Genomic DNA, 26911 nt, shown 5'->3' with positions numbered 1-26911 from the left:
AATTATAATAATGATAATGAGTGAAATGGCAGGAAAGTGACAGGCAATTAAAAATCTGGATTCAGATGAAGGGAAAGGTAACAATTTTTTGAAGGTTTTATATATCTTGATTTGGCATGACTCACAGAACTTGCAGTACAAAGGATTTTGACCAGTATTATGTCACAGAAATTAGATAAATGTCAGTTTCACTGGTTTTGCAGGTTTGAGACACATGTTACATTGCTGTAGCGCCCCCGTTTGACCTATCGGCACCAAATTTGGAGGGCCCTTTCCCACTACCGTCCTACAGGACATATTGACGTTTGGTGATGATTGGCTCAGGCAGGCCTGAGATACAGCTGTCTGATTGAAGTGGGCGTGGCACCTGTACGCTCTGGGCATGGCTGGTGGCCGTACCTTACAGAAAGTTTAGGATTTTTTGGATAATTATTTATCAGTACTGCCTAGTTTGTTATCATACAAGAGCAGGGCTGGTACTCAAAAACACCCCCAAACCACTAAAATATACACCACTTTGGAGAAGTGTCCTGTACACCTCCAAGAGTTGAATTGTTATTAAAGAGTTTATGTCATAAAACTGCATATCAAGAAAAAAACCACAGCTCCCTACTCATCAAGATCAGTCAGAACTAAGCCATCGAAACGTCAATGCAAACTACGAAAAAGCTCTAAGGTCCTCTTTGGAGTCTTTCTCATGATGGTGGGTAAATGTGGGACGGCTCTTCTGATCCTCATGACTTCTTGTGCGCATATTAAAATGGGGCAGATATGTGGAGGTGGAGACTCATTGACTTACCCTTTTGTGTAAATCGAACACTATATGAGTTAATATCCATCCATCCATCCATTTTCCAAACCGCTTATCCTACTGGGTTGCGGGGGGTCCGGAGCCTATCCCGGAATCAATGGGCACGAGGCAGGGAACAACCCAGGATGGGGGGCCAGCCCATCGCAGGGCACACTCACTCACCATTCACTCATACATGCACTCCTACGGGCAATTTAGCAAGCCCAATTAGCCTCAGCATGTTTTTGCACTGTGGGGGGAAACCGGAGTACCTGGAGGAAACCCCACGACGACATGGGGAGAACATGCAAACTCCACACACGTGACCCAGGTGGAGACTCGAACCCGGGTCCCAGAGGTGTGAGGCAACACTGCTGACCACTGCACCACCATGCCACCCCCTGAGTTAATATTAACGGTGTAAAAACAGCACTCACTACACACTGTAAAGTGTTACAGGTAACACTGAATGGTGTGAACCCATATAAACACCATGCAGTGTTAATTTAACACTGGCATATTTGCCATGTACATGTATGTGCAGACTTAAATTAACACTGCAGTGTTTATATGGTCCACACCAATCAGTGTTAAATTTAACACTCTACAAAGTACAGTGGTTGTTTTTGTACAGTGTTAAAATTTATTAACTCTTTTAGTGTTCAATTTACACCATAAACTGTTACATCACTGTGACTACACCTTGTTACAGGTTGCTAGCCGATATGGATGACACACAGGTACAAAATGGGTTGCCCCTATCTGTCCCATGGCACCACCCAATAAGTAAACCTTAGTGATCCACCAATCCCCACATAGGTTACCCCTCAGGAAGCCAAAGCCTCTCAACCAACCATTGACCAGGACACAGGAGCAGATGTCACCAAGATGACCCGCCAAGCTAAGGGCATTACAGCTTTCCTAACACCTTTCTGCACATATTACTCATCACCCATGGCCACAAGGCCAGGACTGGTAATCAGTTGGCCTTACATCAACAAAGGTGATGCTACAAGTTGAGTTTAATTCAAATTTAATTGAAATGAATTAGTTCATATAACATATAATTGAACTATGAACTTAGAATTTGTACCTATTCTTAGATAAATGAATTTTGTGTAACCACTTGTCTTAATAAAATTAATTACATCATCAATATTTTTTTGTTTTGTTTAAGTAGGTAGATTAATATAAATAAATACATTTAATTACAAATAACAATATGTTTATGTAACGTAAAATTCCAGACCTTAAAAATTTAGGTTTAATTTGATTAATTAAAATTTTATTTGATACATACAACAAAGTAAATGTTATTCAAGACCAGAGAGGATTTCTTAAATTTAGCACGTGATTTGCATACTTGAGTTTACTGTTTCATTTTTGCTTTTCTGTGTTGCCGAACCTGTCCCTATCCTCCACACTGCGACGGTTTTGCTTGTTTTATACGTCAATGCAAGAATAATGACAACACTGGAGCAAAGGATCTAAAGGAGAGAATCCCCAAGCTTTTATTTTTGTAACTAGTACCGAGCATGTAAATTGGAACAATTTTATGCCCGACACCCACTTCCCCCATTGGCTTAAAACTTGCCCCAAGGCATACAAACAACACAGCATTTCACCGACGGTAACCGTCACACCTTAAATGAAACTAACTGAAATTATCTCCTACACATTCCCCATAGCACGAAACACAACAACTTTAACGATAACTCATTTAACCCCTAAAACAGACCCAAAACAACCTGAACAAAACTCGGCAGGGGCAGTGCATACTGGAAGTCACCCCCCGTCTCAACTCCGTTACACTGCCCCCACCTCAGCTGTGGATGTCCCCAGACACTTAACCCAACACAAAGCCTGTGAGGTGCCGAGGCCGACGTTACCACCTCCGTGGCAACAGCAACAGCAGGAGAACAAACAGGAGGCTGGGGCTGGGGCTCGTCCTCACCCCGCACCCCCACCTGAATCACACCCATAGACCGGTAAGGCGCAAGACGGTCCCGGTGTAGAACCACCAACCTCGCCCTTCTGCTCAGCCGCACCAGATAAGTCACCTATGAAAGTTTTTCCAGGACAGTGCAGGGACCTTCCCAGTGGGACATGAGCTTAGGAGACAGCCCTCTCTTTCTCACAGGACTGTACACCCAAACCATCTCCCCAACCCCAAAGTCCCTGCCCTGGGCACGCACATCATACGCCCGCCGCTGTTTGGAACCAGCCTCTGCCAGCGGCTGGCGGGTGAGCCTATACACCACCCGCAGCCTCTCACGCAGGTCATATAGGTACTCCAAACCCGGCTTACCAGGCACCTCTGGCTCAGGCGGGGAACCGAACACCAAGTCCACAGGCGTCCTCAGCTCTCTCCCGAACATCAGTGCCGCCGGGGTAGATCGTGTTGATTCCTGGACCGCGGTACGGTACGACCACAGCACCAGCGGCAGGTGGCGATCCCAGTCCCTCTGGTGTTGGCTGGTCAACATGGTGAGCTGCGTGGCAAGGGTCCGGTTGTGCTCCACCAGGCCGTCACTCTGCGGGTGCAGAGGGGTGGTGTGGTTCTTCCGCACCCTCAAACGGGCACAGACCTCTCCAAACACTTCCGCTTCACAGTCTCGGCCCTGGTCACTGTGCAATTCCTCCGGGACTCCGAAACGGGAAAACATCTCGTCCACCAGAACGGTAGCCATAGTCACCGCGCTCTGATCAGACACCGCATATGCCTCTGGCCACTCGGTAAAATAATCCATGGCCACCAACACATAACGGTTCCCCTTGTCCATCATGGAAAAGGGCCCTAACATGTCCACAGTGACCCACTCCATCGGAGCCCCCACCCGATAATCCTGCAACGGTGCTCTGGAACGCTTCTCCCACGAGAAACGGGTGTTCAAGCGCAATAGTGTGTATGATTATGCGCACCGCTTTCCTGCCTGACATGGCTACCTTCTGTCCCGTGACCGTAGTAATCCTCCACTCGGAAGTCCCTTGGTCTGAGGCGCTCACAGAGTCCACGTCAGACAGTAATCCTTCACAGATTAACGAAATTGTGGACCCAGTATCCACCAACGCGCGGCACGACACACATTCAGTGTACAGTAAATGTATAACCCATTCTGTCCCAAACGCGCACTTAGCCCAACATATGGGAAAGAAAACACCGAGGTAGGCGGCAGGTTCCCCTCCTTGCTGCCCCACCTCAGTTTAACTGCTGCTGGGGTATGTAGTCCACTGGCGTAGAAGCTGGGCCGTAGCGAGCGACGTGCCCTAGCTGCCGCAGCGAAAACAACGGCGCTGAGCCAGAGCATAGATTCTAAAGGAGAGAATCCCCAAACTTTTATTTTTGCAACTAGCACCGAGCATCTATGGTGAGTATACATATGCCACATACGATACATATTACCATCATATGCCACTCTGAAGACCTGCATTATAAGCTTGCAAGACTTTCATTGACTTGAAATCAACATAACACCAAAAGCAAAATACAAGTTCGAAACACATAGGTGGTTCAGTATACAGAAAGACAGCCCATAAACCCTCAAAAACAATGAAAGGTAAGCCGAAAGATGCCACAACTTATTACAAAACTTTCAAAAGCTGTAAAGCCCATATTGGTCACAGTCTTTCACATGACGGTCTTGAACTTAATGCTGATAGGTGTGGACCAATACAAACACCATGCAGTGTTAATTTAATCAATGCCTTTGCTGTGCACAAATATATTTACATCATATTGATATATTTATGTAATGCCAAAAAGTGAGTCAAATTTTCTTTTTTTAGTGATATGACACTTTGCCAATTTATAAATATTTGAGTTATTCTATATTTTAGAACTATTAATGAAAGTACAATGTTTTAACAAGTAACCACTTTTCAAGGAAAACCAGAATGGTATGATTTTTGTACAAAAAGTATAACTATATTATAACTATATTAATGTAACTATATTATTTCTTTTGAGTTCATCCAAAATAAATAGGCTAATTGGCTGAATAAGAAGTTAATCATTTGCTCAGTTTAGTTGTCTTTTCAACATAGTTTTATGTCTGACAATTACACATGGTGTTAGCATAACTGTGTAATTAAAGCTGTATACTGTACATTAGCTGGTGTTGGCTGTATTAACTGATTTTACTCAGGTCAATTGGAATTTATTTGTGAATCCAAAAGTACAGCATTTCCTTCTAATTTAGATGTAATACTAAAATTAGTCATTAAAATGTTGGGCAAACTCAAAAGTGCTACCAATTACTTAAGAATTTTGAACTGGACGGAGGTAATATTTTTTACAGTATAATGTTAGCTTGCCCAGGGGGTGGCCAGTTAGTTGACCTTGGACCCCCAGATATTTTTTTTCTCCCTACTTGATAATTTTTGGTTCCTCTCCTCCACTGTCATCTGGCTTTCTTGTTCATTCCTTTGTCTTCCCCTTTCCCTGTTTCTGTATTATTCTGTCTTAATGGTGTTGTGACGCGTCACAACACACCTATGTAAAGCACCTTGAGGCGACTCTGTTGTGGAAGGCGCTATAAAAAATAAACTGAATTGAATTGCCCAGTAATACTGACCTCAGTGTCATCAGTTTACATGGAAGATGATTCTTCAGTCCAGCAGAGAGCAGCTTCACTCCTGAGTCCTGCAGGTCATTATCATTCAGGTCCAGCTCTCTCAGGGATGAGGAGTTTGATCTGAGAGCTGAAGCCAGTGCCTCACAGCATTTCTCTGTGAGTTTGCAATGATGCAACCTGTTATGCAAGAGAAATGAAATTAAAGTGTAATTATACCAAGATTTTAGTCTCTAAAAAAATACGGTACTGTGCTTATAACTGGAACCAGGAATAAACCAGGAAACCAGTCCCCATAAGGGAAAACTCTATTTTATAAAAATCAGTGACTGCTATGAAACTTAAATTGTAAAAACTCTTGTATTTTGCTTGGTTACTTATGGTTATGGTTAGGGCAGGGTGGGGGTTAAGGTTGTCATAGTTAGCATTAGCATTTTTCCCATAGAAGTGAATGACCGGGCCCCATTAGGATAGGTATACTCTACATGTGTGAGTGTGTGTGTGTGTGTGTGTGTGTGTGTGTGTGTGTGTTAAAAAAAATGGGTGGCATGGTGGCACAGTGGTTAGCACTGCTGGGTTATAAGTTTGTCCAAATTTCTTGAACAAAGATTTTATGTAAATCAAATCATGGCTTGGAAAAACAGTTAAATCTTAATGTCACACAGAGTGAGCTTAATGTTATTACTTTACAGTGTGGATTTTTCAGTCCATCAGAAGGCAGTTCTACTCCAGAATCATGAATTTTATTGTCACTCAGGTGCAGTTCTCTCAACTGGGGGGAGCCTGAGGTGACAGATGAGGCCAGCGCTTCACAGCAAGTCACTGTCAGTTTACAGTTGTTCAACCTTTGAAGGATATAATATTGAAACCCACTAAATCTCACTTTAAATCAACTTCAGTCTCTGTATTATCAATATGAAAAAGCAAACATATACAGATGTAGCCACTTGAATTTTCTCCAGTTTCCATGATGGGACCTTGGCTGGTCCTTGGCTGGCCCCTGCTGGGTTCTGGGTGGGACCTTGACTGTAATGAGATCCCCCACGATGATGTAATGAACAAGGGGACCGGCATGATCCATATCTTTTGTGAAGTGCACCAGTCCCTCCTACAGCATAGCAACATGATGCTGCCACCTCCATACTTCATAGTTGGGATGGTTTTATGAGGCTTGCAAGCTTCACAATTTTTTCCTCCAAATATACCATTATTGGATTGGAAAAGCCCTGTTATGGCCAAACAGTTCAATTTTCAGTTTCATGAGACCACAGGACATATCTCCAAAAATTAATATCTGTGTCCTGATGTGCAGTTACAAACTGTAGTCTGACTTTTTATGGTGGTTTTGAAGCAATGGCTTCCTCCTTACCGAGTGGCCTTTCAGGTCATGTTATTACAGGACTCATTTTACTGTGGATAATTATGCTATCTTACCAGTGTCAGCTAGCACCTTCACAAGGTCTTTTGATGTTGTCTTGAGGTTGATTTGTACATTTCACACCAAAACACGTTCATTTTTGGGACTTGGAATCCATCTCCTTCTTGATCAGTATGACAGCTGTATACTGCCAAGGTTTTTTATACTTGCATATTATTGTTTGGACTTAATAAAGATTAACACTGTAAAAACAACACTCACTGCACACTGTAAAGTGTTAAAGGTAACATTCAATGGCGTGGACCCATATAAACACCATGTAGTGTTAATTTAACACTGGTACATTTGCTGTGTAGGTGAACACATCACTGTACCCTGAATTTGCAGAAAGTCGTCCTGGAACATCAAATATTTTTGGTAAGGACACCTGGAATAAAAGAAAGTAAAAAGGCTGAATGTGGCACATTAGATTTTTGTAAATTATAATGCAGTCCATTTAAACCAGCTTGATGAGGAATATTTGTATGAAGACTAGTAACATCTATTGTACATAAAACCTCCACAGAATTCACCTCGCTGAATTCATCCAATTTTTGTGAAAGATCAGACGTGACTTTGAATTAAAACGGGCAGGTGATAAATCTTTGATATGATAATCAAGAAACTGGGACAGTGACTCAGTCATGCACTCATTGCCAGATATAATATGACGGCCAGGTGGATTAACCAAACTTTTGTGAATTTAGGCAGAGTGTAAATAACTGGTCTGACCAGATGTTTCTGGAACAGATAGTTATACTCATTATGGCCAATGTGGCCATCTCAACAAGCTATTTTTAACTTGGATTTTATCTCATCAAGAAATTTGAAGGTTGGATCAGAGGACAGGCACTTGTATGTAGTGTCATCTCCATGCTGTCTCTCTCAGTTCTGCCCTGCCCAGTTCGAGGAACTGTTGGAGAAGTGTGAGACCAGCCTGCAGGTCTACAAGATGGAAAGTCAGCAGAAGAAAATGGAAAAATACCAGACACTGGATTACCAGACCGACAAGCTGGCGTATGCTGGCATGATGGTACGTATTTCCCATTACTGCCATGTTGCAGTGGGGATGGTAATTAAGGGAATGTGGTGTCTCACATCTTGCATCCGGTGGGAAACCATCAGTCACTGTAGGTCGCATGCACATGAGAGTTTTACTCTCTCAAGTTAAACCTTAGTCCATCCATCCATTTTCCAAACCGCTTATCCTATTGGGTCGCGGGGGGTCCGGAGCCTATCCCGGAATCAATGGGCACGAGGCAGGGAACAACCCAGGATGGGGGGCCAGCCCATCGCAGGGCACACTCACACACCATTCACTCACACATGCACACCTACGGGCAATTCAGCAACTCCAATTAGCCTCAGCAGGTTTTTGGACTGTGGGGGGAAACCGGAGTACCCGGAGGAAACCCCACGACGACACGGGGAGAACATGCAAACTCCGCACACATGTGACCCAGGCAGAGACTCGAACCCGGGTCCCAGAGGTGTGAGGCGACAGTGCTAACCACTGCACCACCATGCCGCCCCCTTAAACCTTAGTTCACTTTTAAAATTTAATCACTCATTTTTGGCATTCATTTACGCATTTGTTTATGGTAGATTGCATTCAATTATCCTTTCCCCGTGTTTTAGTAGGGGTGAGAAAGATCATAGCCATTTGCTAGTTAGCTTGTCGGTTTTCAGGTATGAAAGTTCACTGGATTAGCTGGGATAGTTTTATTCCTGCTTGTTGTATTTTAGTCATTGAATGTAATGTGCGCTACTAATGTGATTTTTTTCGTATGTTTCCAACTCTATAGTTTTTTTTTTTTGCTTTCACAGCAATGTCTCCTGCTAAACGGTCATTATGTATGGTGAGTTAATGTAATTAGCTGTGTTCAGTTGAAAGAAGTAAAGTGATTTTAATGTAATTCACCAGAATGCCGTTTAATTATGATACTCAGGCACTGGTTAAGCAGGGCATTAATAGGATAGAACAGAAAGACTTTATTGTCATTATACAGTTAGTAAATATAATATACAGACAAATATATATAAGGTACATTACATTTTAGTCCGAGTGAAAGACTGTTATTTTGCATGTTTGTTCAGCTCCCTGAACCCCGTCATTTATTTCTGTCAAACATACATTTCAGAGTAAAAAGGTTTATACAGGTTAAAAATCAGGAATTTACAGTGGAGAAGCAGTAACATAGCGCACAGTGGAACAGTAGAAATGATTCCTCTTCATGCAGTGAGCTATCCCAGCATCAGCGACACTGTGCAATCTGCATAATAAGCCCCAAATCCTGGATAGAGGGGCTCAGTGAATGAAGAGGTGAATCTGTGCAGAGGGGTCAGTCCATCAGAGGAGACTCTGTAGAAGGTCAGAGCACCAGCCTCCCAGTCCAGATACACTCCTACTCTGCGGGAATCTAAGGGCTCTATGGGTATGAGAGTCTGTTCCTTATTGTGCCAGAGAGAATAACGGTGAGGATTACAGTACAGACTCCATGACTTGTCATTGCATCCAAGCAAACAGTCATCACACAGTCCTTTCCTCCCGATCCCTTTATAAGTCACTCCTATTCGAACTTCATCTCCTTCCCACTCTGCCTCCCAGTAACAGCGGCCAGTCAGACTCTCTCTGCACAGAACTTGGTCCCACCAGTCAGATCTCTCTGGATGATCAGGATATGGCTGCTCCTCAGCCCCCCACTCATGTGTCACCTTCCTGTTCCCCTCTGACAGAGACAGACGTCTGTGTGCTGTGTTGGGGTCCAGCGTCAGCTGGCAGAAGTCTGTAGGCAGGAGGAAAAGCCACTAATACTGTCAGGCAGAGCAGTACTTTAGCCTGTACTTTATTCTTCTGTACAACACATATACAATGGTATGTAATAACAAAAACACGCACTACTTTGTGATGCGGTTTGTCAGCTCGAGGTACAGTACAGTACCATATTTACTTTTATTTTTATTGCATAATAATTATTATTACTCATTATCATTATTATGTGCCACCTTTATTTTTCCGATTTACCTACAAGCTCGATCTAAAGACAGACATTGGGAACGGATCTCATCCGTAACGTGCGACCTGCCTGTATGTGAAATACCTCAGAAATACCTCTTCCCAGTGGGAAGAGCCGCAAAAACGCTGCACGTGCTAAACTAACGGCTTATACAGATGAAAATTACAAAATGACCTCATCATCACATGTACTCACCACAAACATATTTACAACAATTATGGGAGTGCAGTCATAAAGTAATAAGAATGGTGTAGGATCACACATGCACATATCACAAAGCTTAAATTCCAAGTGGCCTGAGACAAGGCCTACCCTGGTACGAGAGGCACACATCGGCCTAGGCCTCAAAAGGGGGGTTAGTGACCCCACACACACAGACACACTTAAACACACACAGATAACAAGGGGGGCAGCACTCCAACTTTTATTACTCAAAGTTGTAACGACCTACAGACAGCAGAGTGGATCCCCAGGGACAGGGGCCCCTCGACTTGGCACACAACCCCATCCCCCGACATCCTTGCCTTACATACCACTCACCCAACATCCCACTGAAAGTTTCCTTTAAGTTTGGTTTTGTATACCCGGTGTAGTATGATGCTTATGTCTCAATATGCAAATCATGTTTGTGTGTGTGTCCTTAGACAGTCTTAGTCTTGTGTGCCACCCTTATAACCATGTTCACAGAGTATCAATTATTTTACCCCTCACACTTAAACACTTGTATAAATTTGAATAAATAGATAGGTATAGCTACCACTGCATATATATTATACCAGAATAATCTTGGAAATTGAATAGTCTAACCAGGGATCTTAGTGTGCCCTAACTTTTGAAGATTCTTTTCCTTTGTCTGACAAACCTTCCCCCCCCCCCCCTCTTTGCTTTGCCACATTCCTCGGCAACCCTTATCTGATCTTTGTATTCTACCATGCCTATCTAAGGGTAAGATGTGCTTATGACATGAGAATATGTCATATAATGTCTGTATAAAGGGTAATATCTGTTGAGGTACAACCTAAACCACCTGTACCATATACTGGTGTTAGTAATAGAACATTACTTATATTATGCTATTATGTTATCATTAATTAATCATCACAGATGGTATTTGGTGTGAACCGCTAGGCTGGTACGGCATGTTTGGTATCAAACCGAAGGAAAATCACTCCAGTTTCCAAATCTGGTCAGTGGTTACCACAAAAGTGGACGTATCAAAAGTTACACCAGCCTCATGAAAATCACCATTACCAGAGAAGTCAGTCTGGTCATAAATCCCAAAAAGACTGATACCGACCCCCTTCCGAAGCCCGCCAAATGGATGGTCAGCCATTGGTCCAGGACTCAAATTCCTGGTCACTCCTAATCACGAACCGTATGCTATAAAACCTGGCATCTCAGAACAAAGCAGCGGAGAGAAAGGCGGAGAAAAAGAGAAGAACACGGAGAAACAAGCAGCGTTCTTAAAGCCCGTCGGTGAAGACCCAAAGAACTGCAACTCAGCCCAAGCTTCACCAGAAGAAAGAACCGGAGGGACTCCACTCCAACAACCGCTGCAAACACCGCGCCTCCCTGAGAGCCATCACCCATCAGCTCATCAGCCACTGCAACCAACTGCAAAGACCACCCTCTTTCCTGCATCCAAGTAAACCAACTTCCTTTCCTTTCTAACAACCTAAACTGTCCTATTCACCTGCTATATTCCTTTAGGTTTATATTCCTACAAACTGCTTGCTTTGCAGAACAGTTTTCCCTTTTCAGGTTAATCATTTTAAATCTGGTCACTGCATTTTCATGATTACATCGTTTGTGTCTTTTCCGTTACTTCATGTTTATTGTTTGTTAGGTATAATGTCTGTTTTATGTTAGTTGTAGGAATAAATGCATGTCTTTTTACACAACTTCAGCCTCCGTCATTGAGTGCTCACAATAGTCCCTGCCTCTGTGCGATCTGGCTACTACGCTCTGAAACCTCTAAACTCGCCTGAAATATCGCGAGACTCTCTCTCATTGGCCGTGAGGGGAGCTTCGCTACCGATCGTTTACATTACCTGGTGACGCAGCTCGCTGGACGAGCCTACTAACCCAGGTTATTAAGCGATACTGGTTATTAATGAATCCCATTTAAGTCTCACATTAACAGATATCGGGGATTCGCAATTGAGTTTGGAGGAGCCGACCTTTCGGCATAACAATTGGTTAATAATCAGCATTAAATAATAATTAATTAAAAGTTAATTAATTTCAAAACATATTGGTGGAGATATTAAAATTTACCTGAGCTAATAATTCCTACAATGGTATTTTGGTGATGTCTGTTTTGAATCTTATCTAAAATAATATGTATATATAGAAACTCACCAAAAAACAAACATGGAAATGTATCTGCATACAGTGCAAAACACACACTCAGCACAATGACTGTATGAATACATTTATACTGTAGTATTATTTAGTAGTAATAATAGTATTATAGTAGTATTAATAGTAGTAATTACTAATAAAAACATGCAAAGACACTTACATTTCTGTAAGCCTGGTCTGGTCCTGCACTCTCCACCATGATCCACACTATAGGAGAAGCAGAATGTCATAGTACTGCTGTATCCATTTATTTATTGGTGCCTCTTCTTCACATACATGCATAAGTATCTGTAGCGTGTCAGACACACACTCTGTACTCACTGCAGCTTCTCCAGTTTACAGCTGGGATCCTCCAGTACAGCAGAGAGCAGCTTCACTCCTGAGTCTCCTGGGTGATTGTAGCTCAGGTCCAGCTCTCTCAGGTGTGAGGGGTTTGACCTCAGGGCTGAAGCCAGGGAAGAACAGCCTTCTTCTGTGACTCTACAGCCTGACAGTCTGCAGAGAGACAGACAAAAACACTCTGATAAGTAAGATCACCTCAACAATACAAGTATTAGTTTTAAGTAAATGTGACTACTTTTGTGTACTGTGACTCCTTTCAATAATTACAGTTTACAATCTTGAATACCCAGTAATACTGACCTCAGCATCCCCAGTTTACAGTGTGAATCCCCCAGTCCAGCAGAGAGCAGCTTCACTCCTGAATCCTGCAGGTCATTGTCACTCAGGTCCAGCTCTCTCAGGGGTGAGGAGTTTGATTTGAGAGCTGAAGCCAGTGCCTCACAGCATTTCTCTGTGAGTTCACACCAGTCCACCCTTATGAAAATGAAACATTTATAAAACTTCTTTTTCTATTGGTGCACTGTTTTATTACATTAAAGTGAGCCATCACAGTGATGACAAGAGATTTTTGTATAGCAGTGAATTTATTGTACAGCACATAAAAAAGCATATTAACAGTCACCCTGGTTTTGATTTACCCCTGAAATAAACACTGGCCCTTTGGGGGTGTTCACTGCAACCCTGTGTCTCCTGCCTCCTTACCCACCACAGGGGACTAACCTGGGAAAGATTAACCTTCACATCCAAAACCATGATCAGAACAGAACTTGGAAACACCACCATCTTACTGCCTAGGAGAATCACTGACGATCCCCCCATGGAGAGGGGGGTACAGAGTCTGCTATGTTCTGGCTGTGAAAACACTGGCAGCAAAGTGAATATGTCTATAGTGGATGTCAAAGGTTTACACACCCCTATTATATCTGGAGTCTGACCTACAGCTTATCAATTTTCTTGAAACAGTTTCTCTTCTTTTCCACACAAACATAAAGAAGATTGTTTGTTTTCATTTCAGCCTTTACATACAAAGAAGGTGGCATTTCAGCAAATGCAGATATATGATTTAACTAAGCAATGTGAAAATTATACGTGAATCCTGTAACATATTCAGACCAATGAAATAGCTTCCACTGCGGTCATCAGCCATCTTTCCGCCGGCTGTCCCCAAACTGACTAGTTACTCTGAAAGGAGGAGATGTGAACATCCCCAGCAGCCAATGCAGGCCTGTCAGGCTGTGTTAGTTCTCGTTCCAGCCTGGCTGATGTATGGCTTGGTTAATATTTAAATTAAACAAATTGCTAAGTTAAAAGTAAAATAGAACAAAATATATGGATGCAATACAACTTACAGGAAATCTGTTTGAGGGGCCTTAGCATACAGACATTTTAAACACTGTGGTCCAGTACAGTGAGATCTGATTACAGGAGAGATTCATCTCTCATACTGCAGCTGACAGGCGGCTGATGTGACACAGGAAGGTGCCCATGCAGCAGGTACCCAAAATAAAGGAGTATTTTATTTGGTGTAACTCCACCTGAGGGAATGTGATTTAGCTTCCTCTGCTATGAAATTGTGAAAAGTCCAGCCCATACATGGCACCAGAGCATATTATACTATTTTCTGGAGACAAGAAAAAGCTGAAATCAATACCTGCTTATTGGGAATGAAATGGTGTGACTGCAGTGGTTCGCTTATGCGATTTGCCTTGTAGCCATCACATTTTGTACTAAAGTACCAGATCAGTGCTTGAACTGTCAAATAGGACTGACCTCAGTATCTCCAGGTTACAGTGTGGAATACCCAGTAATACTGACCTCAGTATCTCCAGTTTACAGTGTGGAATACCCAGTTATACTGACCTCAGTATCTCCATTTTACAGTGCAAGTCCCCCAGTGCAGCAGAGAGCAGCTTCACTCCTGAATCCTGCAGGTCATTGTTACTCAGGTCCAGCTCTCTCAGGTGTGAGAAGTTTGATCTGAGAGCTGAAGCCAGTGCCTCACAGCATTTCTCTGTGAGATTACAGCTTTTTAGCCTGGAAATGAAAACATCTTAAGACACAACCACATACATAGCCTGCAGATTGTTAATAGTTATGTGTACTGATAACAATGTATGTGAAAATACTATGTGAAAATTATATGTAAATTCCCCCATAACACATTCAGACCAATGAAATAACTTCCATTACAGTTGACAGCCATCTTTCTGCCAGCTGTCCCCAAAGTGACTAGTAAATCTGAATGAAAGTAGGAGATGTGAACATCCCCAGCAGCCAATGCAGGCCTGTCAGGCTGTGTTAGGCCTCCTTACAGACTGGGTGATACATGGCGTATTTTATGTTAAAACTGAACACTAAAAGTAAAATAGAACAAAACATATGCATACAATACAATTTAGAGTAAGTCTGTTTGAGAAACCTTAGCACATGAACATTTTCAATACTGTGATCCACACAGATCTGTACAGTGCAGTGAGAGCTGGTTACAGGAGAGATTCATCTCTCATAGCTGACAGGCAGCTGATGTGACAAAAGAAGGTGCCCATGCAGTAGGTACCCAAAATAAAAGGATGTATTATTGGGTGAATTATTTTTAAAAAGGGTAATGGTATTTGTGATTCTTTGATATAAAGTGCTTTATAGTTTTAAGATATTGGCACAGGGCAAGATTGGACAGCTTACAGTCAGGATCAGCTGATTTACTCACTGAGCCATTATGTGGAGTGTCAGAAAGCACACAGTGTGGAATACCCAGTAATACTGACCTCAGCATCTCCAGTTTGCAGTGTGGAATACCCAGTAATACTGATCTCAGTATCTCCAGTTTACAGTGTGGAACACCCAGTAATACTGATCTCAGCATCTCCAGTTTACAGTGTGGAACACCCAGTAATACTGACCTCAGTATCTGCAGTTTACAGTGTGGAATACCCAGTAATACTGACCTCAGTATCTCCAGTTTACAGTGTGGAACACCCAGTAATACTGACCTCAGTATCTCCAGTTTACAGTGTGGAATACCCAGTAATACTGACCTCAGCATCTCCAGTTTACAGTGGGCAATACCCAGTAATACTGACCTCAGCATCTCCAGTTTACAATGTGGAACACCCAGCAATACTGACCTCAGCATCTCCAGTTTACCATGTGGAACATCCAGTAATACTGATCTCAGTATCTGCAGTTTACAGTGTGGAATACCCAGTAATACTGACCTCAGCATCTGCAGTTTATAGTGTGGAACACCCAGTAATACTGATCTCAGTATCTGCAGTTTACAGTGTGGAATACTCAGTAATACTGACCTCAGCATCTCCAGCTTACAGTGTGGAATACCCAGTAATACTGACCTCAGCATCTCCAGCTTACAGTGTGGGATATCCAGTACTACTGACCTCAGCATCTCCAGTTTACAGTGTGAATCCCCCAGTCCAGTAGAGAGCAGCTCCAGTCCTGAATCCTGCAAATTATTGTCAGTCAGGTCCAGCTCACTCAGGTATGAGGAGTTTGATGTGAGAGCTGAAGCCAGCACCTCACAGGATTCCCCTGTGAGATTACAGTTGTTCAACCTGGAAAATAAAACATTTTAAGACACAATACATAGTACTATTAACAATGTATGCGAAATACTATGTTGTCAGCCATCTTTCTGCCAGGTGCCCCCAAACTGACTAGTAAATCTGAATGAAAGGAGGAGATGTGAACATCCCCAAAAGCTAATGAAGGCCTGTCAGGCTGTGTTAGGTCTCGTTCCAGCCTGGCTGATGTATGGCTTGGTTTATATTTAAATTGAACAAATTACTAAGTTAAAAGCAAAATGAAAGCACATATATGGATACAACACAAACATAAGGAATTATGTTTGAGGGACCTTAATATACAGATATTTTAAACCCTGTGGTCCACACAGATCTGTACAGTACAGTGAGAGCTGATTACAGGAGAGATTCATCTCTCATAGCTGACAGGCAGCTGATGTGACACAGGAAGGTGGCCATGCAGTAGGTACCCAAAATAAAGGGATGTATTATTGGGTGAATTATTTAAAAACAGGGTAGTTTGATTTGTGTTTCTTTGATGTAAAGTGCTTTATAGCATTAAAATATTGGAACAGGCCATGATTGGACAGCTTACAGTCAGGATCAGCTGATTTAATCACTGGGCCATTATGTGGAGTGTCAGAAAGCACTGTCCTTAGTAAAGAATTTAGGGTGTGGAATACCCAGTAATCTACAGTTTACAGTGTGGAATGAATACCCAATAACACTGACCCCAATATGTCCAGTTTGCAATGTGGAATACCCAGTAATACTGACCCCAGTATCTCCAGTTTACAGTGTGGAATACCCAGTAATACTGACCTCAGTATCCCCAGTTTACAGTGTGAATCCCCCAGTCCAGCAGAGAGCAGCTTCAGTCCTGAATCCTGCAGATCATTGTTACTCAGGTCCAGCTCTCTCATGGGTGAGGAGTTTGATCTGAGAGCTGAAGACAGCATCTCACAGCATTTCTCTGTGAGTTTACAGCCATTCAGCCTGGAAAAGGAACCAAGTTATTATTCACACACAGACTGGCATACACTATATGGACAAAAATATTTGGACACCTGGTCATTACACCTCCAGGAATTTTTATGACACCCCATCCTAAATCCATAGGCATCAATATGGAGTTGGTTCCCCATTTGCAGCTATAACAGCTGCCACTCTTCTGGCTTTCCACAAGATTTTGGAGAGTGTCTGTGGGAATTTTTGTCAATTCATCCAGAATAACATTTGTGAGGTCAGGCACTGATGTTGGATGTAAAGTCCTTATGCAATCTGTTCTAGTTCATCCCAAAGGTGTTTGGTGGGGTTAAGATCAAGGCTCTGTGGGGACAGTCAAGTACTTCCACACAAAACTCACCCAACCATATCATTTATGGACCTTGCTTTGTGCACTAGGGCACAGTCATGCTGAAACAGAAAAGGGCCATCCATCCCCAAACTGTTCCCAGAAGGTTGAAAACATAGAATTGTCCAAAATGGCTTGGCATGCTGAAGCATTAAGTGTTCCCTTACTAGAATTATGGGGCCCAACCCAACCTGTGAAAAACAACCTCATACCATTATCCCTCCTCCACCGAACTTTACAGTTGGCACATTACAGTCAGGCAGGTAACATTCTCCTGGGATCCACCAAATTCGTCCATCAGACTGCCAGTTAGAGAAGCGTGATTTGTCACTCCACAGAATACATTTCCACTGTTTTAGAGTCTAGTGGAAGCATCTGATGTTTGGCTATACGCTTGGTGATGTGAGGCTTGCATGCACCTGCTTGGCCATGAAAGTTCATTCCATTAAGCTCCCGGCACACAGTTTTTGTACTGGGCTTAATGTTAAAGTTTGGAACTCTGCAGTTACAACAGAGCACTGGAGACTTTTACTCACTATGCAGCTGAGCACTTGTTGACCCTGATCTGTTACTTTATTTACAGTGAACCGTGAAATATCTAGTTGGGAAGAAACTGACCTATGCAAGGGTACCACCCTTGAATTCACTGAGTTTTTAGGAATTACCATTTCTTTCACAAATGATTGTAAATTTCACTGCATGGCTAGGTGCTTGATTTTGTACACCACTGGCGATGGGTACGGATGAAACACCTGAATTCAAGGATTAAGAGGTGTCTCCAAATAATTTTGTCCGTATAGTGCATATTCTACACATCAGTGATTGCAGTGATACAAAATTAACATTTTTTCCAGCATAATTAGATGGCACAGTGCATAGTTCAAAATTAATTATAGCAAATCTACACAGCAAATTTGCCAGTGTTAAGTTAACACTGCATTGTGTTTACATAATTCTCACCAAACCAGTGTTACATTTGACACTTTACAGAGTGCAGTGAGTGTTGTTGTATATTGTTAAATTGTATTAGCTGTTATAGTGTTCAGTTGACACCACAGAGTGTTAGATCACTGCAACTCCACCTCTTCCCAGATTCTAAGCCCATATAGGTGGCACACAGGTGCATAATGTGGCTACAGGAGTGTTAGTGTAAAAGCAGTGCTTAGTGACACAGATAATAAAGCTTGTTAGAATGCGTAACTTAATTATTTAGCTGGGTCCAGAAGAGGTGAGAGCTCCCCTAGTGGCTACAGGAGTGTTAGTGTAAAAGCAGTGCTTATTGACACAGATAATAAAGCTTGTTAGAATGCGTAACTTAATTATTTAGCTGGGTCCAGAAGAGGTGAGAGCTCCCCTAGTGGCTACAGGAGTGTTAGTGTAAAAGCAGTGCTTAGTGACACAGATAATAAAGCTTGTTAGAATGCGTAACATAATTATTTAGCTGGGCCCAGAAGCGGTGAGAGCTCCCCTAGTGGCCACAGGAGTGTTAGTGTAAAAGCAGTGCTTAGTGACACAGATAATAAAGCTTGTTAGAATGCGTAACATAATTATTTAGCTGGGCCCAGAAGCGGTGAGAGCTCCCCTAGTGGCCACAGGAGTGTTAGTGTAAAAGCAGTGCTTACTGACACAGATAATAAAGCTTGTTAGAATGCGTAACATAATTATTTAGCTGGGCCCAGAAGCGGTGAGAGCTCCCCTAGTGGCCACAGGAGTGTTAGTGTAAAAGCAGTGCTTAGTGACACAGATAATAAAGCTTGTTAGAATGCGTAACATAATTATTTAGCTGGGCCCAGAAGAGGTGAGAGCTCCCCTAGTGGCTACAGGAGTGTTAGTGTAAAAGCAGTGCTTATTGACACAGATAATAAAGCTTGTTAGAATGCGCAACATAATTATTTAGCTGGGCCCAGAAGAGGCGAGGGCTCCCCTAGTGGCCACAGGAGTGCATTTTCCCTAAAGCAGATATAATGGGTGGTGACCTTATTGCTTTTAGACCACAACTTGGGATAGAAGAACAAATCAAATTATTTTGCTCATTTAATACTCAGATTTTTATTAGGCTTAAATTTTAGAACACAACGTGTGCTAGGATGGTATGTCATGGATATTAGTCTCTACCATATTTAAATGCTCTGAAATCTGGACTTTTTCCCCCTGCTGAAATGATGTATGTCGGGTGGTCTGAGTAGTATTGGTGGGTGCGTGATCCTAAAAGCATTTGCATTGATTATATCCACATGACAAATACATACAATGCTGAGGGAAAATAGTTTCGCTCAGATTTGTTGTTCCTTAACCTTTGCCTTGCTATGGCATCTCTCTCCAGCTCTAAAAAGCTTCCACAGAAAGCATCAATCATTCATTAGCCTACAAAAGCAAACCCCAGCAAAATCCATTTCTGGGACTACAGTGATCCCCTGCTATAACACTGTTCAGCTATCGCAACCCCGGTATATCACAATTCAGTTATCGCGCCCCCTCTATATCACAGTTCAGCTATCGTGCCCCCGCTATAACACTGTCCAGCTATCGCAACCCCAGTATATCACAATTCACCTACCGCGCCCCCTCTATATCACAGTTCAGCTATCGCACCCCTGCTATAACACTGTCCAGCTATCGCAACCCCAGTATATCACAATTCACCTACCGCGCCCCCTCTATATCACAGTTCTGCTATCGCGCCCCCGCTATAACACTGTCCAGCTATCGCAACCCCGGTATATCACAATTCAGCTATCGTGCCCCCTCTATATCACAGTTCAGCTATCGCACCCCTGCTATAACACTGTCCAGCTATCGCAACCCCGGTATATCACAATTCAGCTATCGCGCCCCCTCTATATCACAGTTCAGCTATCGCGCCCCCGCTATAACACTGTTCAGCTATCGCAACCCCGGTATATCACAATTCAGCTATCGCGCCCCCTCTATATCACAGTTCAGCTATCGCGCCCCCGCTATAACACTGTTCAGCTATCGCAACCCCGGTATATCACAATTCACCTACCGCGCCCCCTCTATATCACAGTTCTGCTATCGCGCCCCCGCTATAACACTGTCCAGCTATCGCAACCCCGCTATATCACAGTTCAGCTATCGCGCCCCCTCTATATCACAGTTCAGCTATCGCACCCCCGCTATAACACTGTCCAGCTATCGCAACCCCGGTATATCACAATTCAGCTATCGCGCCCCCTCTATATCACAGTTCAGCTATCGCGCCCCCGCTATAACACTGTCCAGCTATCGCAACCCCGGTATATCACAATTCAGCTATCGCGCCCCCTCTATATCACAGTTCAGCTATCGCGCCCCCGCTATAACACTGTTCAGCTATCGCAACCCCGGTATATCACAGTTCAGCTATCGCGCCCCCTCTATATCACAGTTCAGCTATCGCACCCCTGCTATAACACTGTCCAGCTATCGCAACCCCAGTATATCACAATTCACCTACCGCGCCCCCTCTATATCACAGTTCTGCTATCGCGCCCCCGCTATAACACTGTCCAGCTATCGCAACCCCGGTATATCACAATTCAGCTATCGTGCCCCCTCTATATCACAGTTCAGCTATCGCACCCCTGCTATAACACTGTCCAGCTATCGCAACCCCGGTATATCACAATTCAGCTATCGCGCCCCCTCTATATCACAGTTCAGCTATCGCGCCCCCGCTATAACACTGTTCAGCTATCGCAACCCCGGTATATCACAATTCAGCTATCGCGCCCCCTCTATATCACAGTTCAGCTATCGCGCCCCCGCTATAACACTGTTCAGCTATCGCAACCCCGGTATATCACAATTCACCTACCGCGCCCCCTCTATATCACAGTTCTGCTATCGCGCCCCCGCTATAACACTGTCCAGCTATCGCAACCCCGCTATATCACAGTTCAGCTATCGCGCCCCCTCTATATCACAGTTCAGCTATCGCACCCCCGCTATAACACTGTCCAGCTATCGCAACCCCGGTATATCACAATTCAGCTATCGCGCCCCCTCTATATCACAGTTCAGCTATCGCGCCCCCGCTATAACACTGTCCAGCTATCGCAACCCCGGTATATCACAATTCAGCTATCGCGCCCCCTCTATATCACAGTTCAGCTATCGCACCCCCGCTATAACACTGTTCAGCTATCGCAACCCCGGTATATCACAGTTCAGCTATCGCGCCCCCTCTATATCACAGTTCAGCTATCGCGCCCCCGCTATAACACTGTTCAGCTAACGCAACCCCGGTATATCACAATTCAGCTATCGCGCCCCCTCTATATCACAGTTCAGCTATCGCGCCCCCGCTATAACACTGTTCAGCTAACGCAACCCCGGTATATCACAATTCAGCTATCGCGCCCCCTCTATATCACAGTTCAGCTATCGCGCCCCCGCTATAACACTGTCCAGCTATCGCAACCCCGGTATATCACAATTCAGCTATCGCGCCCCCTCTATATCACAGTTCAGCTATCGCGCCCCCGCTATAACACTGTTCAGCTATCGCAACCCCGGTATATCACAGTTCAGCTATCGCGCCCCCTCTATATCACAGTTCAGCTATCGCGCCCCCGCTATAACACTGTTCAGCTATCGCAACCCCGGTATATCACAATTCAGCCATCGCGCCCCCACTATATCGCGGATTTTTCCCCGACGCCTCACAGTTCGCTGCATATCGCGTACCTTGCTTGTGGTCCGATTGTTTTTGTTTTGTTCTAAGCCCTACGATGGCTCCCAAGCATCCTGCATGTTCTAAGCCCTCTGATAGTAGTGAGCCTAAGCGCCAGAGGAAGACCATGACCATTCAGGAGAAGGTAAAACTCCTGGATATACACACACATCATATCCTTAGCCCGACATCCACATATTTGTGTTGTTTTAATAAGTTTACTTGTGTTTCAAGCATGTGGGAGGGGTATTTTAAGGCTTTATACTTCACTCATCCCCATGGGGTAATTGTGTTTTTGCTCATGCCATCTTGCTATCCATGAGACACACAGACACAGCTGAGAGGAAGTTTGGGGTCACAGTGCAGGGTTTCCCAGCATCCAGTGGCCCTGCAGTGATTGACATTAAGGGCCTTGCAGAAGTGCCCAACAATGACATCACACTGCCAGCCAGGAGATCTGAACCAGCGGCCTTCCACTCACGGGCACAGTCTGAACCCACAGAGTCACGTACCACACAGAAATAAAAAAGACTTTCTGAGTGGTTTTCCCAAATAAAAGGGAAACTGGAACATTCTGTAAAATTGGGGCTCTTAGTTGGTTATTACACAAAGGATGGTCATGGAAATCTTGTGTTGTTTAATGACACCACTATACACCATTATAAAACCTGGGTTCCAAAATAATCCAGCCTGGTTATTAATCCAAGAGGTGGAAATGAATGTTATATTTATACAGTTTCATTATTTAGTTAAAACAATGTTAATCTATTACTGCCAGACTAGATCTGTTGTTACATCCAAAGCCAGGGGCACCTGAGGCCAGCAGAGGGCGCCAGTGAGCAGCCAGAGACAGCAGCCTATGTTTGTGGGGCTGGTGTGTGGCTCAATAGGCTAAGCCTCTGTGCCTGTGGTCAGACGATCAGCAGTTCGAGACTCAGCAGGATAGTCACATGTCTGTGGGCCCTTGAGCAAGGCCCTTAACCACCAGCTCCAGGGCTGCTGGATGTCAGGTGACCCTGTGCTGTGACCCCTAAGCTTGGTCTCACCTGTAAATGTGTCTGTGTGTCTCATGGAGAGAGAGAAGAGAGCCCCCTTTATTTATAGGATGTAAACTGGATGGTAATGGAAATGTAACTTTTTGTTTTTTTAACTACATCATTACCCTTAGTCATTATAAAATCGGGGTTCCAGATTATAAAAAACAAATCCAGCCCAGTTATTAGGCCATGAGGAGGAATATACTGTATATTTTATTTATTTGAAACTGTCCATATTTTAAACTGTTTGAAATGTTAATGTGTTACTGCCAAGCAAGATACATTTTCACATCTTCACTTACAGTGCTGTCCTAGATGTCTTGACCACAGGCAGCAGCCTCCAATGCTCCTTATCTGATCTGACGAATTTCTTCAGATCAAACACATCCAGCACCTCATCTGATATCAGTAACAAAAAGGCCAGAGCTGAGCACTGTGCAGGTGAGAGGACATCTGCTGAAATGTTTCCTGAATTCAGGTATCTTTGTACTTCCTCCACTAGAGAATTGTCACCCAGTTCAGTCAGACAGTGGAACAGGTTGATGGTCCTTTCTGGAGATAAATTCTCCTTTATTTTCTCCTTGATGTATTTGGTTATTATCCAAATGTTATGTGAGCTGTTTCTTGTCTGTCCCAGTAGCCTTCGTAACAGAGTCTTACTGGAGTCTGTTGAGAGGCCCAGCAGGAAGCGGAGGTAGAGGTCCAAGTGTCCATTCCTGCTATTTAATGCCTGATTCACTGCAGTCTTCAGCAGGTCAGCTGATGAGTTTGATAGAAACACGTATAAAGCAGCAAGATACTCCTGGATGCTCAGATGCACAAAGCAGTACACCTTCTGCTGGTACAACCCATACTCCTCCTTAAAGACTTCTGTGCAAACTCCAGAGTAAACTGAAGCTTCAGCGATATTAATGTCATTCTCTGTAAGATCTTGCTCATAAAAAATGAGATTGCTTTTCTCAAGGTTATCAAAAGCTAGTTTACCAAGTTTTAAAAGGAACTCCTTTCCAGATTTATTAAACTCACTTTCATGGATTTTCATCCATCTCACCACCATTTTCCTGTACCAACTTGTCCAACTCAGGGTTGCGGAGGTCGGTAGCCTATACTTGTCATTTTTTAAACTTGTCTGAAAGATCAGGAAGTGTGTGTACATTTCAGTCAGAGTCCTTGGAATTTCTCCACTGTCAGTCTCGCTAAAAAGTCTCTCAAGGACAGTGGCTGAAATCCAGCAGAACACAGGTATGTGGCACATGATGAAGAGGCTCCTTGATGATACCACATGTGTGATAATCCTGCTGGCCAGGCTCTCATCACTGAATCTCCTCCTGAAATACTCCTCCTTCTGGGCATCACTGAACCCTCGTATCTCTGTCACCTGGTGGACACACTCAGGAGGTATCTGATTGGCTGCTGCTGGCCGGGAGGTTATCCAGAGGAGAGTGGATAGGAGCAGATTCCCCTTAATGAGGTTAGTCAACAGCACATCCAGTGACGTTTTCTCTGTTACATCAAACCAGCTCTCATTGTTCTGAAAATCCAGAGGAAGGCGACACTCATCCAGACCATCAAAGATGAACAAGACTTTGTACCTAAACAGCTCAGTGGATTCAAATGACTTCAGTTCTGGGACAAAGTGGTGAAGCAGTTCAATCAGACTGTATTCACCCTTAATCAAATTCAGGTCCCGGAAAGGAAGAGCAAATATGAAGTGAACATCCTGGTTTGCTTTTCCTTCTGCCCAGTCGAGAATAAATTTCTGCACAGAGACTGTTTTCCCGATACCTGCCACCCCTTTAGTGAGTACAGTTCTGATCGGTGTCTCACGCCCACATAAGGGTTTAAATATATCATTGCACTTGACTGTAGTATCTTCTGTTCGCCTTTTCTTGGATGCTGTTTCAATCTGTCTCACTTCATGTTCATCATTGACTCCTTCAGTTCCACCTTCAGTTATGTAGAGTTCTGTGTAAATCTCACTGAGAAGTGTTGGATGTCCTTCCTTAGCTTTCCCTTCATACACACACTCACATTTCTTCTTCAGGTTACATTTGATTCTGTGCTGACATTGTGACAGAAGATGTCCTGAAATGAGAAGTAAATACTCAGACTTTTCAAAAAACAGATTATTTTATTTATAAAAGCAAAACTAAACCAAATGAAGTTAAACGAGAAACTGAAGTTTATTGTATGTTTTTATTATAGACTATTTTTATCTGTCAAACACACACAGAATGATATACAGCTCTTACTCTTCTCCAGCCTGTCAGCAAGATCATTTTGCTTCATGGTCCTCAGGATGTACAGTGTGATCTTCAGAGCTCCCTCTCTACCACAGATCTTCTGCATCTGACCATCACTATCCAGGTCATTGTCCTCCTCCAGCTGAGGCTCAGAGAATTCTGGGTAATTCTGATCTAGGTACCTCGTGATCTTCTTCAGCTCATCCTTCAGGAACCTCACTGCATTTTCCTCTAGTGACTAAAATCCACAGTTACAGTTAATTATGTCTTATTGCACCAAAACTTTTTACAGTTTCATTTGTGAATCATAGCTTTGAATATATTTCCTGTAACATGATTGGTTTCTTATTGTACAGGTGTATAAGATGTAAGCCAACTCACACAGCACTTCAGAAAATATATATCAGGAATAAATGCATACCTTCAATATGGAAGATAAACTCGGTTTATCCTGTACATCTGAAATGCATCCTTTCATTTGGTCTCTGTGAATAAGGCAGAAATATAAAGACCTCAAATCATCGACACAAGTGTAGCAGAAAGTCTGCAATGGTCCCCATTAAAAGTGCTCTTGCTGCTGACAAAGAATAATCTAGAGGTATATTTTACTTTGTAAAAACATACAGTATGTACAGTAATCCTCATTCTTTTACCTCATATGAATTTCATATCGAATGCAGACCAAACATCTGTTTTATTTTCAAAGACAATGAGATTTGTGAAAGTTAAAAAGATGTATTTTTCAAAAACCTTACATACTTTACATACAATCCTTACAAACCTTACATTACATACTGTATGTGCCTGTATGCCTTTTTTACTGAGTGTTTGAGTGTTTTAAACAGTGTTTGTTTAAATGCACATTTACATTTGATCTGTAGGAAAAGGTCCCTCTCTGAATCTGAGTGGTTGCTCCATTGACATGTCACTCTTCATGGAAACACAGCTGGGTACAGGGGAGTCTGCTCTCTTCATCGGGACACTGTGGGCAACGAGAGGAAACAAACCTTCATGGTATAAATATGATTCATATACTGTGATCAGCATCATATTAAATCTTCAGTCGATCAGTCTTCTGCTTAACCTGCTGTGAAGCTCTTCATGCAAACAGGCTTGTTTACAGTTAGACATCATGTGAAATAAACTGTCTGACATAAAAGTTACATTTTGGTATTAAAGTTTTAATTATCACTGTCACAAGTTCTAAACTTGGCTGTTGGTGATTTTTCTTTGTATATTTACTTGCTCTCTACCACATTATGATATGTGGTCATTTATGGTAGGAGGGATTATGTGATGGGTGCCTCTAAAATAGAAGAACTGGCTGATTTTGGAGCAAATGGGAAAGAAAGGAAATGCTGAGGCATTTTAATATTAAACTACAAATATTAATATGCTACCCAGCCCTAACTAGGAACACTATTTACTTTTATGTTATGGCCTGACTATAGACCCACAGAGCCATGCATGCTAGTGGGCTGTAACACTGTTACCTCTCAGTCCCCTTTGTTTTACGCTCCACAGAGGGGCTCATTTCCGAAGCAGGTTCCTCCATTTTGTCG

At 43.1% G+C, this 26911-nt stretch overlaps 2 protein-coding genes across 3 annotated transcripts in view; one reads left to right on the top strand and one right to left on the bottom strand.

The window, feature by feature from the left end:
- Positions 1 to 24993, bottom strand: part of LOC125721472 (NACHT, LRR and PYD domains-containing protein 12-like) — a 114728-nt gene extending 89735 nt beyond the window's left edge. For both annotated transcript variants that reach the window (XM_048997411.1, XM_048997410.1), the window contains exon 1: positions 24892 to 24993. The gene's annotated coding sequence lies outside the window, so the exon portion shown is untranslated. The remainder of the gene's footprint in view (positions 1 to 24891) is intronic.
- LOC125721462 (NACHT, LRR and PYD domains-containing protein 12-like) overlaps positions 1 to 26911 on the top strand; it is a 360988-nt gene that overhangs the window by 258011 nt on the left and 76066 nt on the right. The gene's annotated exons all lie outside the window — the stretch shown is intronic.

This window comes from Brienomyrus brachyistius, unplaced genomic scaffold, assembly GCF_023856365.1.
Source record: "Brienomyrus brachyistius isolate T26 unplaced genomic scaffold, BBRACH_0.4 scaffold33, whole genome shotgun sequence".
NCBI lineage: Eukaryota > Metazoa > Chordata > Actinopteri > Osteoglossiformes > Mormyridae > Brienomyrus > Brienomyrus brachyistius.
The sequence above is the reverse complement of the archived record's forward strand: the minus strand, read 5'-3'. Positions and strand labels throughout refer to the sequence as shown.